At 51.9% G+C, this 14,890-nt stretch overlaps 1 protein-coding gene across 8 annotated transcripts in view; it reads left to right on the top strand.

The window, feature by feature from the left end:
* HDAC4 (histone deacetylase 4) overlaps positions 1-14,890 on the top strand; it is a 335,893-nt gene that overhangs the window by 72,144 nt on the left and 248,859 nt on the right. The window contains exon 1 of one of the 8 annotated variants that reach the window (XM_070489247.1): positions 11,444-11,600. The exons of the other annotated variants lie outside the window; for them this stretch is intronic. The gene's annotated coding sequence lies outside the window, so the exon portion shown is untranslated. Of the gene's footprint in view, positions 1-11,443; positions 11,601-14,890 lie in introns of those variants that run through there. 8 annotated transcript variants of the gene reach the window in all.

Here is a 14,890-nt window from a genome sequence, read left to right on the forward strand (position 1 = left end):
AGATAGTTTTGATTACGTAAAATTCTAGATTTCTGCTTAATAAAAGAGACTCATAGTTGTATTTCCTTATTTCTATATTTAGCACATTTGGGCTTACTCATATCATTTGTCAGAGGCTGGTGGAGTTCAGCGTTCCATTCTCTGTAATTCTCTCCACATTTATTTTGTGTGTTGATTTATCATTTTCTTAGCTCACTTTACTCATTCTTACTTGATTTTTTCCACCCATTTATTTTAAATTTTAATTATGAAATATTTTAGCTACTAAAGAACATACATCGACGCGATGGCATCATTTAAAGAAGAAAATAGAGCCAGCAGCAGTGTGCTCCCTCCCCTCTATAAGGCAGAGCCCGTTGTCAGGACTTCGACATTTTTGCTCATCATTTCTTGGCTTTAAAACATTTATGTACTGTTGTTCATCGCTTAATGATGGAGATACATCCTGAGAACTGCGTCGTTAGGTGATTTCGTTGTTGTGCGAACATCACAAAGTGTGCTTACACAACCCTAGAGGGTACAGCCTGCTACACACCTAGGCCACAAGGTACCGATTTCATGGGACCACCGTCCTGTGTGCGGTCCGTCGTTGCCCGAGACGTCATCATGCCGCGCGTGGCTGTACGTGTTCCTCAACAATACGATTTTAGCTTTATATATGGTTGAACTTTGTGTAGATGGAATCATACTGTATGTTTTACTTTATGATTTCTTTTTAAACAAAACTATTTTGGAGAATGATTCCTGTTCAGGCATGTAGCTGTGATTGACTATTTTCCTTGGTTTTTAGTAATCCACCTTTTGAATTTTCATAACGCATTCATTTCCCTGTGCATGGCCATGTGGCTTGTTTTCCGATGTTGCTACCCTCAGACATAGTGTTGTGAACATTCTCTTGTGTGCTGTCTGGTGCACGCGTACATGGGTCTGTCAGGGTCCCAGTGCCTCGTGGTGTCAGACCATCTCGTGTTGGCCGGTCTGGTGAAACTGAATCTCACTGTGCTTATTCTAGATTGCCAGGAAACTTGAGCATCTTGTTCTGCGCATTTATATCTTCTAATATTAAGTACGTTTTTCTGTTCAGTTGTTTGTTTTATTTTCTTATTGATTTATAGAATTGATGTGTATGTGTGTATGTGTGTGTCTGTGTGCATGTGTATTTCCTTCCAGCAGCTGAATACAAAGCCGTTGTTAGATATGTATGTTGCTTTTTACAGATGTTGCTGTCTTTCACTCTGTGGTCTCTCTTGATGAACACTACTTCTTAATTTTAATGTTGTATTTATTAATCTGTTATTGTTATTGCTTTCTATATTCTAGGGAAATTTTAGCCCTTAACTTGTTTTGTTTTTCCTTTTAGTTTTTAATTTTGCTATAATTTCAGACTTGCAGAAAAGTGAGAATCCTACAAAGAATTACTGTGTACATTTATTTATACAAATTTTTTTTTTCAGAACCACTTGGAAGTTAGTGGTTGAGATGATGTCCTTCCGCTCACCTAATCCAGTGTGCATCACCTGTAAACAGGGGCAGCCTGTCACCTGCACTTGGCACAGTGATCAAAATCAGAAAACTACCACTGACACACAGGTGTTAGCTCATCCTAGGCTTTATTCGTGTTTTGCCAATGGTCCTGATGATGTCCTGTCTCTCAAGAGAAATGCCGAGTCCTACGTGGCATTCAGACCTCATGTCCCCAGGTCTCCTTTCCTCTGGAGCAGCGTGTGTTTCGTGACATGAACATTTCGGAAGAGTGCAGGGCAGCTGTTGTGTAAGATGTCCTTCACTTTGGGGTTCTCTGAGATTCCTCCTGACTGGGTTCAAGTGACGCCTTTTGGGCTGGAGTCCACAGCAGTGGTGCTGTGTTCTCAGTGCCTCATGTCCAGTGGTCCGGATGTCCACCTGGCTCATTTCTGGGGATGCTGACTCTGACCCCTTGGGAAGGTGGTGCTGCTGGCTTCTCCACTACAGAGTGACTAGTCTTCCCTTTGTAATTCAGAAGGATCTCGGGGGAAATTCTCTGGGACTGTGCTGACACCCTGTTACTCCCCAAGTACTGACCCCCAGTTTCCGCCTCCATTGGTGGTTCTTGCCTGAATCTGTCATGGTGATGCTGGTAGCTGTGGAGATGTTCTAGTCCTGTCATTCTTACTCCTTTAAGTAGTTGACTTTCTCCTGTAAAGAACTTGCCTTTCTTCCTTATTTGCTTATTTGTTTATTTACGTTTGTTTGGACTCATGGACTATTTTATTAACTGAGTTATATTCCTTTGTTATCATCGTCCGTTTTAGTGCCCAAATTGTCCTGGTTTGGCTGCTGGGCACCCCTTCATGCTGGCTCCTCTGGACATCTGAGCCCTCTTTACTTTCTGATCCAGTAAGATGGTCTGGTCTCTCCTGGCGCTTCCCCTGCCCCAGCCCTGGAGCCAGCGGTTTCTCCAAGGAAGCCAGGTGTCTTTGCAGGGACTGGTACTTAGAAAGCACGTTCTGTGAGCTGCACACGCTCATAGCTGCTAGGCCATTCCAGCAGACAGAGCTGGACGTCCAGGGAATGGATGTCTGTGCACACCCCACCCCCCCACATACACACCCTATCCAGATCTGTTTCCATATACATACACATAAACTCCGTGAGCTCACACCTGTACTTCCAATGGCAGTCCAGCCTCACAGTGGCTGCTAACGACCCTTTCTCTTTTCCGTGGTTGTTACTCTCTGCTCTAACAATGCGAAACTCAGCTCCCGGCCTCCATCATCTATTTATTTATTTGTTCAATCCCAGAATGCTCAGAAGGAAATTGTTAATCTGTGCCTCTGTGAAAAGACACCCACTAACTGGAGTTCACCCTTTGTTTGGGGCGTATGGTCCTAATATAGTCCAGATACTGTGTCCCAGAGCTAATTTGGGTGGTTCTCACCCCTGCCCTGCCCCACGCCAGTGTGGTTGTTATTGGCTTGAAAGGTTGTTGGGTTCATTTGTTTCTATTTGTATTTCATTTTAGAGGGCCTTTTTTTTTTTTTTTTTTTTTTGCCCTCCACATACCTTTTGATTTTATTTATTTTCAGTTTTTGAGTATATAAAACATGCACGCGGTTCCTAAAGCTAGAACTGCAGGAGAAATTAGACTCAGAGGAGTGGTGTCCCTCCACTGTCCCCGCCCCCAGCCCCGCCCTTGCCCTTCTGAGTTGCCTTCTGCGAGAATGAGCAGATCCAGGTACTGATCTCGCCTTCTTTCTTGCACAAGAGGAACGCCATCCTGCGGGTACCTCTTATGCACTTGGCTCTTGCCACCTCAGATCACATCTTGGGAACCCCTCTCATCCCTCCCAGAGCTCTTCCTCGCTCTCTCCGACAGTGACATGTGCTGTGACTTACGCAGCCTCTCTCCTCGTCTGGACGTCTAGGTGGATCCCAGCATTTACCCTAGAGAAGGGTGCTCCGTGGATAACCTTGTGCCGACTCACGTTCCCGACGTTGGAGTTGTGTCCTCAGACTTCATTTACACAAGAGATTTCCATCAGAGATGAACAGATAGATAATTTTGTTAGATTTTGCCAAATATTCCTGCATGAAGCTTGTACCAATTTGCATTCCCCCTGGCAGCGTACGAGCGTGCCTGTTCCCACGCGGTTTGGAGAGCAGAGGCTATTACATTTTTGCCCATCTGATAGATAAGAAATGGAATCTCAGTGTTTGGGTCTTTTTCTCTCTTTATGCCTTTGGCCCATTTTTCTGTCTGGATTTTGGTCTTTGTTCCTAAAGTTTTTAAGAGTTCTTTATACATGAGGGACATTAGCTTTTATCTGTGAGATACATTGTAAGTCATTTCTCCCAGTTTGTCAGCTGTTTTTTGAATTCTTTTGCCACATGCCCCCCCACCCATGTTTCAAACTTCTCCGTTTATTTCCTTTTTCTTTTTTAACTGCTTCTGGATTTTGAGTCGTGTTAGAAAGTCTCCTTCTCCCCAGTCCATGCTTCCTTCTGGTGCTTGTGTGCTTTCCTTCCCTACAGTCAGGTCCCTGATCCATGTGGAGTTTACTCTCGTGTCTGTGTTAGGTTTGGGTCTAATTTTACCTTTTCCCAAGCGAGTACCCAGTTGTCCTGGCACCATCGATTCCACAGCCCTTCCTTGGCCCAGTGATTATCCTGCAGCGGAGTTCTGCGTGCTTCGGGTCTGTTTCTGGACACCCTGGTCTGTCTGCCTGGTTATGTGCCAGTCCTTCACAGTCTTAAACACAGGGACTTCCTAGGGTGTCTTAATGTCTGGCCGGGCTCTTTGCTTTTCTTTCTGAATGCTTTTGTAGCCCTCGTGCATTTGACTGAGTGTCTCTCCCGTTGTCTTCCTTTCCTCCTGGGACTCTGCCTGGACGCGGTTGGCGTACCTCCCTCTGCCCTGCAATCCTCCAGCCTCCTGTACTGTCATCCCGTTGTCTTTCTGTGCTGCCTTCTAGATTATTTCCTCAGTGCCATTTTACTGTTCGCCGATTCTTTCGCCAGCTCTAAGTGATTATTTAACGCCTTCATTTAGTTTTAAATTTTAATTCTTAGAGTTTTTATTTCTACAAGTTCTATATGGATCATTTTCAAATGTGCCTGATGATTTTTGATGTTAGTAATAATAACCAACACATTAAATCTCAGTTTACCCCTTACATGTCCCGCTGGGGAAGGTTTCGGCTGTTACAGTCACCCTTTAGCAGGTGAGAAGCTGAGGTACAGAGGGGTTAAGGGACTCAGGGTTGTGCAACTGCTGAGTGACGGTCCTGGATAGTCGCTTGCTCCCCTGGGACCCTTGGATGACTCTGTTTGTTTCTTTGAGCCGTTGTGGAGATGTCTTTGGTGGTCAGGTCAGATTTTCCTGTAATCCTTGGGAGTTTCCCCTGCTTTGTGATTTCTGTTGTGACTTCATGCCCTTATAACGTTCTGTGGACATTCTTTTGGGGTTGACAGTGTGCTCCTACAGGGAGGATGCGTGTCTCTTTCTGCCTAGTGCTGGCCAGAAACACGAGTGGGGACCCCGGGATGCACGTAGGTGTTGGTTGGGTCTCAGGGTCATCTGGATTCCTCCCCAGACCACTGCAGGGTGACCTCTGGTTACGGATTTCAGGGCAGCCTTCTTTCTGGATTTGCCCCCTCCAAGCCAGCATCAAGCCCCGGCATGAGTGCGTCCTTCATCAGGGCTGTTTCCCGGCTTCCTCTCCGGGGGCAGCCACAGTCCACTCCCCTCCTGCCCAGGCCCCCAGCTTGGTCTCCTGGCCCAGGTGGCCTTTGACAGTGACCCAGCAAGCTGCAGCCAAGGCAGGCGGCCTCAGGACAGGCTCCATGTCCTTTCCTCTCTGATTCACCCTCCCATGAGAGTTCCTGCCTTCTGAGGGGGTTCCTTACTCTCCTATCAGCCCAGCTGTGCATGTTGAAGGTCTTAAAAACTCACCTGCCACACTGCCAGACGCAGAGGCCTCTCCCACTCCTCGCTCTGTCCCCAACGCCGTAAGTTGGCGTTCTTCTGAGGGCACTTATTTTCACAAGAAACAAACTTTGTATGTAATGTCAGGCAGAGAGCCTGGAGCATCTGCGGGTACGAGGATGCTGGGGGCCTGACCAGCCGTGTCGGCTAAGTGATGTGGAAAACTGCAATGATTTCTACCTGCCCTTGGCCTCTCGAGAGCCTGTGAAGGGTCCAGACTGTTATGTCAGAGCTCTGTGCCAACAGCCGTGCCCCGCCAGGGAGAGCATCCTGCGGTGAGCTGTGCGGCCCAATTTGGTCTAGTCCCGATCTCTGTATCTTGAGAGAGAACATTCCTCGTGGGATCATCCCTCGGGCTCTGCTGTAAGCCCCTTACTTGTACGCCGCTAAAATTAGCCTCTGGCTGCTGCAGGGACATTTACTTCAGCTGGTTTTGTCAAGTGCTTTTGTTGCTTTTCATTAGGAGTATATTTAAAAATGTGAAATGAATTCAAGCAGGAGCCAGACTCTGCTGCTAGCACATCTGTGTGTTGGTGAGAGGAAGAAATGAGGGCTAGATAAGGGGGCGGAGCTTCCGACCCCCCCTTCATGTTGCCAGCGACCTCTTCACGGTCCCAGGCACAGAGGTTAAGGCTGAGCGAGGGAACTTCTTACCACCAGCTCCTCTTCTAGCCCCCAGCCCTCGAGCACCCCCGTCTGATGGCCTAGCCACCTGCAAACATCTTCCAGGAGCTGTAGAATTTCATTCCATAGATGAAGAAGACAAGAAGGAACCTGGTTTCCCCAAGGTCACTGGCTCGTGCCAGCCCCGGGCCTTGGGCCAAGGGCCGGGCCTTCTGCTGGGGCCCTCTCTCCATGTTGCCAGGCTGTGTCCGCAGGGACAGAGCAGATGGACGGTCACCTGATTTCTGTCATCCGTGCTGCAGGACGGAGTGGAGAGCTGTGCCTCGAAGGACCGGCACAGAAAAATTAACTGCACATCCTTGGACGTGCTGGCCAAAACGCCACGGTCCTTGTTCCAGACGCTGTTTTCCATTTTCATGGAAGGCAATATGAAAGTTTTAATTTAGTTGGACACGTAAAGAATGAATTTGGCTTTCCTCTGCAGTAGTTGAGTTGTTCATTTTTCTTAACAAAACTGTAAATAACAGTCAAGTGTTTGCTTTAGAATGGAGGACAATAGGGGAGATTTTTACTCCTGGATTTACTGTCTGGCTTTGGCCTTCTTTCAAGTAATTGAGGAAGAAAGGGCAACATGTGAAAGCCGGCCTGCGTGCGTGCGTGCGTGTGTGCCTGCTTGCGCTTTTATTTTTGACCCTGCGGTGACCAGAGGTAGAGATGTACGTTCTGTGCTGCATTCCACGCAGGGTGTGACAGCCTGGGGGGGTGGGCTTTCGTGGCTGTCTCATGGACTGTTTAGGGGAGGGATGACGGTGTCTCCTAGCTGTGTAACGTGTCCTTGGAACCCAGGGCAGAAGTCATAGCAATGGCACTGAGGTCACTTAGTTATGAGGGAGCAATTGCTGGGGCTCTGGCGAATGTTCCCCCAGCGCCACGCCGCTCTGCTCCACAAGCTCACCTGGCCAGGTCTGGTGTCCAGTCCTTGGCCTGGGTGGCACCCCTGCTTGGACTCCCTCAAGGTGACAGTGCGTTAGGCCAGCAGTGAGCACTTGCTGGCATCTGGGCTTGCTTACGGTGACGCTTTTATCTTATTGCTGAGATCCCTCAAGTCCACACTGAGAATATCTGGTTGTGGTTTTCGTGACTTCGGACTTGCATGAAGACTTTTATTGAACAGGCTTCTCGGTCTCCCCCCACGTTACTTTAGAGCTTGAGGGACCTGCGGACTCTTTGCTCTGGGGGACTTAGGAAGTAATCCTTTCTGAGCTCTTTGTTCTCGGGGGAGGCCCAGAGCCTCCCGAGGGACATAGCCAGCCCGGCTGGAGTCCCCCGCAGCATCACCCTGGGGAGAAGTGGCCGCGTTGTCATCTACGGTGCTGTTAGAAATTCTCGCACGGGAATTTGTGTAAAAGTGTAGTTTAAAATATGCTTTTTAGCCTTTATTTAAAACAGAAACATGAAGTTATATAAGAAACTGAGTTTCCTGTGTGTGATTTTGTGGGAAGCAGACTGTCCTCTCCCGTCGTGTTCTACTCTGCAACTTACCTGTGAAATCCAGGTCAGGGGCTTCCATTCCTATGAAGTCCTCAGTATTCACGTCGTTTCATGTCTTCGGTCTGTCATTTTCACCTTGCTGGTAATGCTCAGGCCTTTCCATTTCCCGGATGTTCAGAAAGAAATGCTAGGTGTCATGTGTCTGTGGATCGAGACAGCTGACGCTAGCTAAGAACACTTCAGCCTGCTGTTTGCAGAGCACGTGACAAATGCTGCCCTGTGTAACGGACCACATTGGCTGTCTTGAGGCTGTGCTGCATCACTGGTGCCAAACATTGCAACATCGTGCAAAACAAGTGTGCCAGTGACCCTGGGCATCTTGACTCGCATGCCATGAAGGCTGCTGAGTGCGAGAGTGGACATGCTGGGTGCCCAGGGGTGAGGAGAGCTCTGGATGGGGCTGCATGTTGGGAAGCTCGGCCATGAGGCTGCCGAGGGGGTCTCCCCACTCTGTGAGATTCTGTCTTCTTTGTAAACCAGAACTGACACCCTTGACCTGCAGAAGAAACTCTGAACCAGACAGTCTGTCCCATGCCTGTGTGGCTGTTTTAAAATGTTGGCAAACAGCATTGGCACCTGTTGGAGATGATGGTGGGGTTGGTTTGCAGGGTGACCTGATCAGGATTCATCCTCTCTCACTGGCTGATTGAGTAAAGTGTAGTGGGGAATGCCAGTGACTGTCCCCTTTGCCCTGAGGCCCCAAGGGCTGCCTAGCGGCCCTGCCCAGGCTCAGCTTCCTGGTGAGAGGCAGCTGGCAAGGAGTGAAGGTGCAGGTCTGACCCCAGTGGTGCCAGTGGGCACCTTCCTTGGGGACCTTCCCGCAGGCTCAGGCCGCAGCTCTTGTCGAGAGTTCTCAAACAAGGCTTGGGCACTGGGGGGCCTGGAGCAGGCACTGGTTTATTCTTTCTCTACTTTTATAGGAGATGCACCCCTGCCCCAGGGGAGGAGAGCTTGGTCCTGGGTAGGAGTACCAGTGGCAAGCCCCTTCCTTGGGGGTCTTCCACATTGGGGCTGGGGTGTCTGGTGGTGGAATTGGGGATGCGTAGGCCCAGGAGCCACCACACTTGGTTTTGAATGCCAGAGAAGAAGCGAGATGGGGCAGAGGGCAGGCAGACCACTGCTTTAGGCAGACCTGGGACGTTTGGTGGCGCTGGACCCCAAGGCTCCCACGCTGCCTCATGTCCACCTTTCTGAAGGGTCTCCCGTTTCTGGGAGCTGCCCTGGGGACTCTGCAGCCAGTCCTCCTTGCTGCTTATGCAGGTGCAGGTTTGGCCTCCATCCTGGGCAACCCCCAGAGCCTGGACTTCTACTGAATTCAGATGACAGATGTGAACCTGAAGGAGGCAGGAGTGGAAGGGAAGGGTGTGTCTGCAGTCTGCGCACATTGATATGCAGACACTGCCCCGGGAGAGGAAACTGGGACGTCCTGGTCAGCGGGGAGAGAAGGGGGAGTTGAGGCCCGTGGGAAGCCCGGGAGGGGAGCTGGCCGGGAAGGGCTGGACCTGCTGTCCCGGCAGGGTTTGCTGTTCTGTCCCATCCGCCGTCCCTGTTAGGACCGTGGGGCCGGATCCGTCTTCCCACTCTGTGGTTCAGGCACAAGTTTGCGGTTGATCCTAATGCTCAAACCAGCGCTCCATGCCCTCCAGGCCTGCACACTTCTGTGGGGACCCTGGTTGTGAGGGGCAGAGGGTCTGTTTATTTATTCGGGGGCTTTCTTGTCTCAGTCTGACTGCCCCTCGACGGAAAGCTCCGTGAGAGCAGGGCCAGCACGTAGTCGGTGCACGGTAACGTTCGAGTGGTTTCGAGTGAAACTGCAAGTACTTGAAAAGCTCTGCCAGGGTCAGCCATCCATGGGCGTCCGCCGAACGTCGAAAGGCATTTCTCAGCCTGTGGCTGCACGCTGGGGTAATCTTCAGGTGTCAGGTCACAGAGGTGCCATTAAACCATTTCATCTAGGGGCTTTTTTAGGGAAAAGTGTGTTTTTCAGTGGCCCTGCTTTGCCTACGGCGACCCTGGCCTGGCCTCCGCTGCTGGAGCATATCAACTCTTCTCGGCTGCTCGCCTTGCCCTGGCCGTAACCAGATCGACACAGTAAGCAAAGGGCAGCACGACTGTCCACAGCAAGGACCCCAGATTAGGAAAATGGCCATATATTTACAGAACATTTTCCAGAAGCCCCTCACCTGTTAGCTGGGGACATGGCTGTCACCGCAGAGGGCGCCCTGACATCTTCCACAGCCATCCTGCTCTCTGAACCTCTTGCTCACAGGCGTGTTTTCCGTCTGCTCCGTGGTGTTGGGGTCTAGCTCCTAGCTATGCTTTGGGGGCCTCTGTTGCTCATCCCCTTTGGTGACCCTTTGCCCTCTAGGGGGCACAGGGCCAGCCCTGCCTATGAGGGGCTGGCTGCCTGTGCTGTTTCCTCTGCCTGAAGTTCTGGCCCGCTCTGCCTGTGGGCCTCAAGGACCTGCCATTCCTCAGCCAGGCCTTCCCGCAGCCCCAGCCTGAGGTTCCCCAGGGGACACTGCCCTCTCTTACAGCCAAACTGTGCCATGGCGTGTGGAAGGTTGCACTTGAAATAGCTCTTCCCCAACAAACACACACGGTCTCTGGTGTAGTGAGGAGGTGAAATCCAAAATCATTACACACAGTGTTGTCCTTCCGACTGTGCGGAGGCCTCGACCAGCCTGGGGGAGATGAGAAACACGAGGAGCCCTGGGGCTTCCCCCCACGACTGGGACCTGCCAGCCCCCAGCCCCTGCTCCTCGGGTTTTCTCCCAATCAAGTCGGCCTTGCTGCTCCTGTGCGTTAATAAGAAAGTTTTCAGTTCTCACTTCCCCGTGGGCGTAGCAGTTCACCTGGCGGCAGAGCCATGGCCCTGGACCCCTCAGCCGACGACACTTTGCTGGCTGCGTGGTATGATTTCTGCCCTGCAGGGAGCCCTTAGCAGCCTTGCTGTCAGATGAGCGCCTCCCCCGTGGAGGCTGATTCTTCGTGACCGAACTCACGGGCTGCTCCAGGCGACTCTGGAGAAACTCCGTGTCCCTGGCACCCTTGTGCCAGATGCTGGCCACCAGGCCTGCCCTAGCCACCCTCCCCCGTGCTCCGGTGGGTTGAGATGGCAGATGGCAGCCCTGGAGGGGCAGCTTCCAAAGTGCATTCTCTAGAGGGGCTCCTCGCTTCCACGCTGGACGTCACGACACTGAGAGCTTGAAGTGTGCGGTGGCATTGACAGTAATCCTCACAACCTCCCAAGTAAGCCGAGGGGAAGGTGGAACATTTGCTTCTAGATAAGGCTCCAGAGCTTCTAGAACATTCGCTCCAATGTTCTCCCTCCGTGTGCCGTGAAGTCCTCCTTCTGCCCTGGGTTGGTCCCACCCGTCTCCTCGCTGGCAGGGGCTCCTGGCCTTTTCTCATTCGATCCTCCATGGTCCACTGTGCGGCCACCTTCCTGCACATCTTCGAGGCTGAGGCCTCTTTCCAGGTGCAGGAAAATTATGTTCAGGCCACAGATGACTTCTACTTTGCCCACTTTGAATGTGGAAGAGAGGAAGAAGTTAGGAACGGACCTCAGTCCAAATCAAAGCCTCCAAGCAGGCGGGGTCTCGCTTCTGGCTCCGAGGGCGTCAGCTGGGAGTCCTGAGTTTAGCTTGGAATGGTGCGGCTTCCGCACTAATTCAGATTTGGTGAACTCTCGTGAGCCCGAGTATAAACAGCCTTCTGGGGCGTTCTCTGGACATCTTGAGCCGAAAGTCTTGTGGCGACCCCGCGTATCATCTGCTTGTTATGTAATGTGACAACATGGGTATGAAATAGAAACCAGATGTCGGGGCGGAGCGAGGCATTCTTCATCAGCGAGCGCCGGGAGGGCGCGACGTGAGCGCTCTCCTCTGTTGCGGGCTGAGCCCCGGCAGGACCGGCTTCTGAGGGGCTCCTGGGATCTCAGCAAAAGCCTTGGCTGAAGGTAAAGTCCACGTTCAGTGTGATTAACTCTTTTTTAAGCAACTCGTAAAGGATTTCCCGGCTCTGTTATGTAACTGCAGAGCGTTGTTCTGAGGAACCTGGTGACTTGCTACCTAGAGTCAACTTAGGACGTATAAACTCAGTGAGTGGGGGAACAGTGGCATTGTGCCACCTCCGCTGGCCTCGATGCGTTCTGGAGGGGTTTGGGTTCAAGACTGAAGGGGATCGGAGTGTCGGCTGGTGAGGGGCTTGACCGCGTGGCAGGGAGTGGACCTGAGGCCACATGCAGAGGTCCGTGGGGAGAGACGGCTGCTGGCAGACGGAGTTCTTGGTGTAGAGGGGGACTCAGTTACCCAGCTGCCAATGCTAGAGGTCTGTGGGGCCAGCCCTGCGTCTGGCTGCAGGGTTGCGCTCGATCTCCCTGGAACCCTGAGGCCACTCTACTCTACATGGACTCTCCCATGAACACGGCCCTTTGCCCTTTTGAAATATGCAAAACTAACTCACCTACATCAGAAGTATGGGGCCTCACTTGCTGGGAGCCATGGACGGCTGAGGATGCTGGTTGCGTATTTTTCTTTTGTGTAAACACCAAAAATATCTCCGTTATTGTTATTTTCCATTGGTGCCGATCTTCCAGAGAGATCTGCAGATGCCTCCTTTGTTCAGAAGACCCTCTGGAAACAGAAACCTAGGAATCTTGGCCATGGTGCTCACTCCTGAGTCGCCGTGAAGCCTCGTAGAAGTGTGAAATTCTTATTAGGAAAATCCGTGCTCAGTGCCACTCAGGTTAGACTGTCATTCTGTGTCACCAGCCCAGGGAGGCAGAACCAGGTCTGTGGCTAGTCCCAAGGGTAATGGCCTTCCCCTCCGGGAGTCTCACTCTGTCATCTATAAAACGATGGCTAGTATTTATGGAGTGCTTTCTGGGGGCTAGGCCCCGTGCTAAGTGTGTGAATGAAATTTCTTACATAATCCTCAAAACACACCTGTAAAAGTAGGTCCTTTTATGACCCCCATTTCACAGAGGAGGAAACTGAGGCACAGAGAGGGTGGATGCCTTGTGCAGGGTCTCAGGGTTAGGGGCTGCGGCTGGGATCAGCCCTGGCAGGGCTGCAGGAGCAGGGCTGTCTTGCTTCTCTCAGCCCACGCTTGTGTGGCCTTCCTTTCTGGCTGGACAAGGGGCCTTCCTTGGGCCTTTGCTGCTGGGCCTGTGTGTTTAGTTTGTGTGTGAACATCAGAAGCGAGAGGCGGAGATCCTGATGTTGACAAAACATGATGCTGTAGAGACCAGCGTGCGGCCATTCCTGAATCCACGGAGCTGGGAAGAAAATGTACAACTCTCGAATGGCCTGACTCCGTTTTGCTGGTTCTAAATGAGAACTTGAAAAAAATCCCCCCCGACAGTTTGGCAGGCCCACTGTGGCTGTTGGAACATTATCTGAGTAGGTGGAGCTTCTCCTGATCATTCTCTGGAGCGACAGCGGTCCTCGGACCGTTTAGATGGCCGTGTTCAGAACCCACAGCAAGTCCTGGGAGGTTTGGGGAGCAGCAGCGCCAGTTTCTGGGGCAGTGTGAGAGCGGCTCGAGGATGTGGAGGACACGGCCTCCTGACCACTCAGCCCAGGACCTCTGGCCACCCAGCCCTCCGGGGGTCCAGGCACCTGCTCCGAAAAACCCCTTCTGTCCCAGGTCCCAGCAGGGGCCGCCGGTGTTACTGGGAGGCCGCTGTCATGTCTTCAGGCTCTGTGGTGCTTTGTTTCTAAATATAACCCCTTCTTCGTGTTTCTAAAAACAACTCATGTTTCCCTGAGGGTCCTGGGTGCAGCCCCCGGCCTGGCCGAGGATGGCCACTGGGGCATGGAGCCCACTCCGGTTCCCGAGCTTTGCGCCCGGGGCTCTTCTCTTCCTTCATGCCAGGTTTCCAGACCCTTCCAGGCCCCTGAGGCCAAAAGAAAGCAAAGTGCACGGGGGCACAGCCTGGAAAGGATCATTCTGACAGCTCAGCCCTTGAAGGGCTCGCTGGAGTGTTTGAGGCCAAAGATGAACTGGAGGAGAATGCACAGTGTCACTCCCTGGCCTGTGGCCCCTGTGACTCCTGCTGCTCCCCAATCCTGCCAAGCTTGGGTACGGAGCTCCCTGGGGAGATGGGGACAGGAGGCTCAGGCCCTCCCCATGAACCCCCAAACATCCCTATGCATCTCAGCAGCCCTTCCAGAGGGTTCTCTCACTGAAAGTCCCCACCAGGCATGGGGCTTGGTGGGAAATGAGGCTGGGGTTACCTGGTTGTCATCTGGAGCATCTAGGGTGGAGTGGGGTCCTGCCTTTGCCCCCCATCTCACCCCCTTATCACCATTTAAAACCAGGCAGGCACTGGGGCTAGGCTGTGCTGTGCCCGAGGGCCTTGGTCCTGCCGTCAGCTGGGTGGAGCCAGGGGTACAGGAAGGACACTTGGGGAGCTGGGGACCTTGCCCCAGGCATCTGGCCCTGCTGTTGAGCAGGCATCCAATGGTTTAAATGAAGAACACATTTTCCAACTTACGTTTTGCGTGGTGATTGTGAAGACCTGGAACCGGAGTGTGGTCAGTGTGGCGCTGACCTGATGACTAAGACAAGGTCTGCTGTGGGGCCCAGATGCGTGTTCACACAGGCTCGCTTGGCCTCGGATCAGGTATTAGTCAAACACTACCAGCCCCCAGTGGGTGACATTTAGTGAACAGGCCTGGCTGGGATGGCCTCTGAGACCCTTGTGTCCATCAGGAAGTCTGTGTCCTTGGTTGCAGTCACTGACCTCTGACCTGGGTCAGTGGCTCACATCCCACCAATGGGCCTTGGCAGTCACTGCAGGAGCTGAACTTTTCCTGCCTTCTAAGTGTATGAAGAGATGGGAATGATAGGAAAACAAGGGGAAATCAGGGATGTGATCAGAAAAGTGACTTCCTGGGGAGGAGCTGGGTCCTTATAAACCCAGAGCCCTCGTCAGTTCCTAGAAGCAAGACTGACCACAGGTGGCAGTATTCTCTGAGACCTTGAATCATTAAATAATTATGTAAATATAATGATTCTCACCTACTAAGCCAGGCAGTCTAGAACGCTAGCAATAATTTCAGCGAGGGGGGAGTCACCATAACATTGAGTTTACCCACAATACTTCGTTAATCAGATACTGGTGACTTGGTGTTTCTCTGTTTTTGCTGCCTGCGTGGTCGTCCTGAATGCTGCTTGGATTCTTGGCCTGTGAGGGCAGTGACAGCTGTGTCCCCAAAGGTGTCTAGGTAACGGACGTCGGAA

This window comes from Equus asinus, chromosome 19 (genome assembly GCF_041296235.1).
Source record: "Equus asinus isolate D_3611 breed Donkey chromosome 19, EquAss-T2T_v2, whole genome shotgun sequence".
NCBI classification, from domain to species: domain Eukaryota; kingdom Metazoa; phylum Chordata; class Mammalia; order Perissodactyla; family Equidae; genus Equus; species Equus asinus.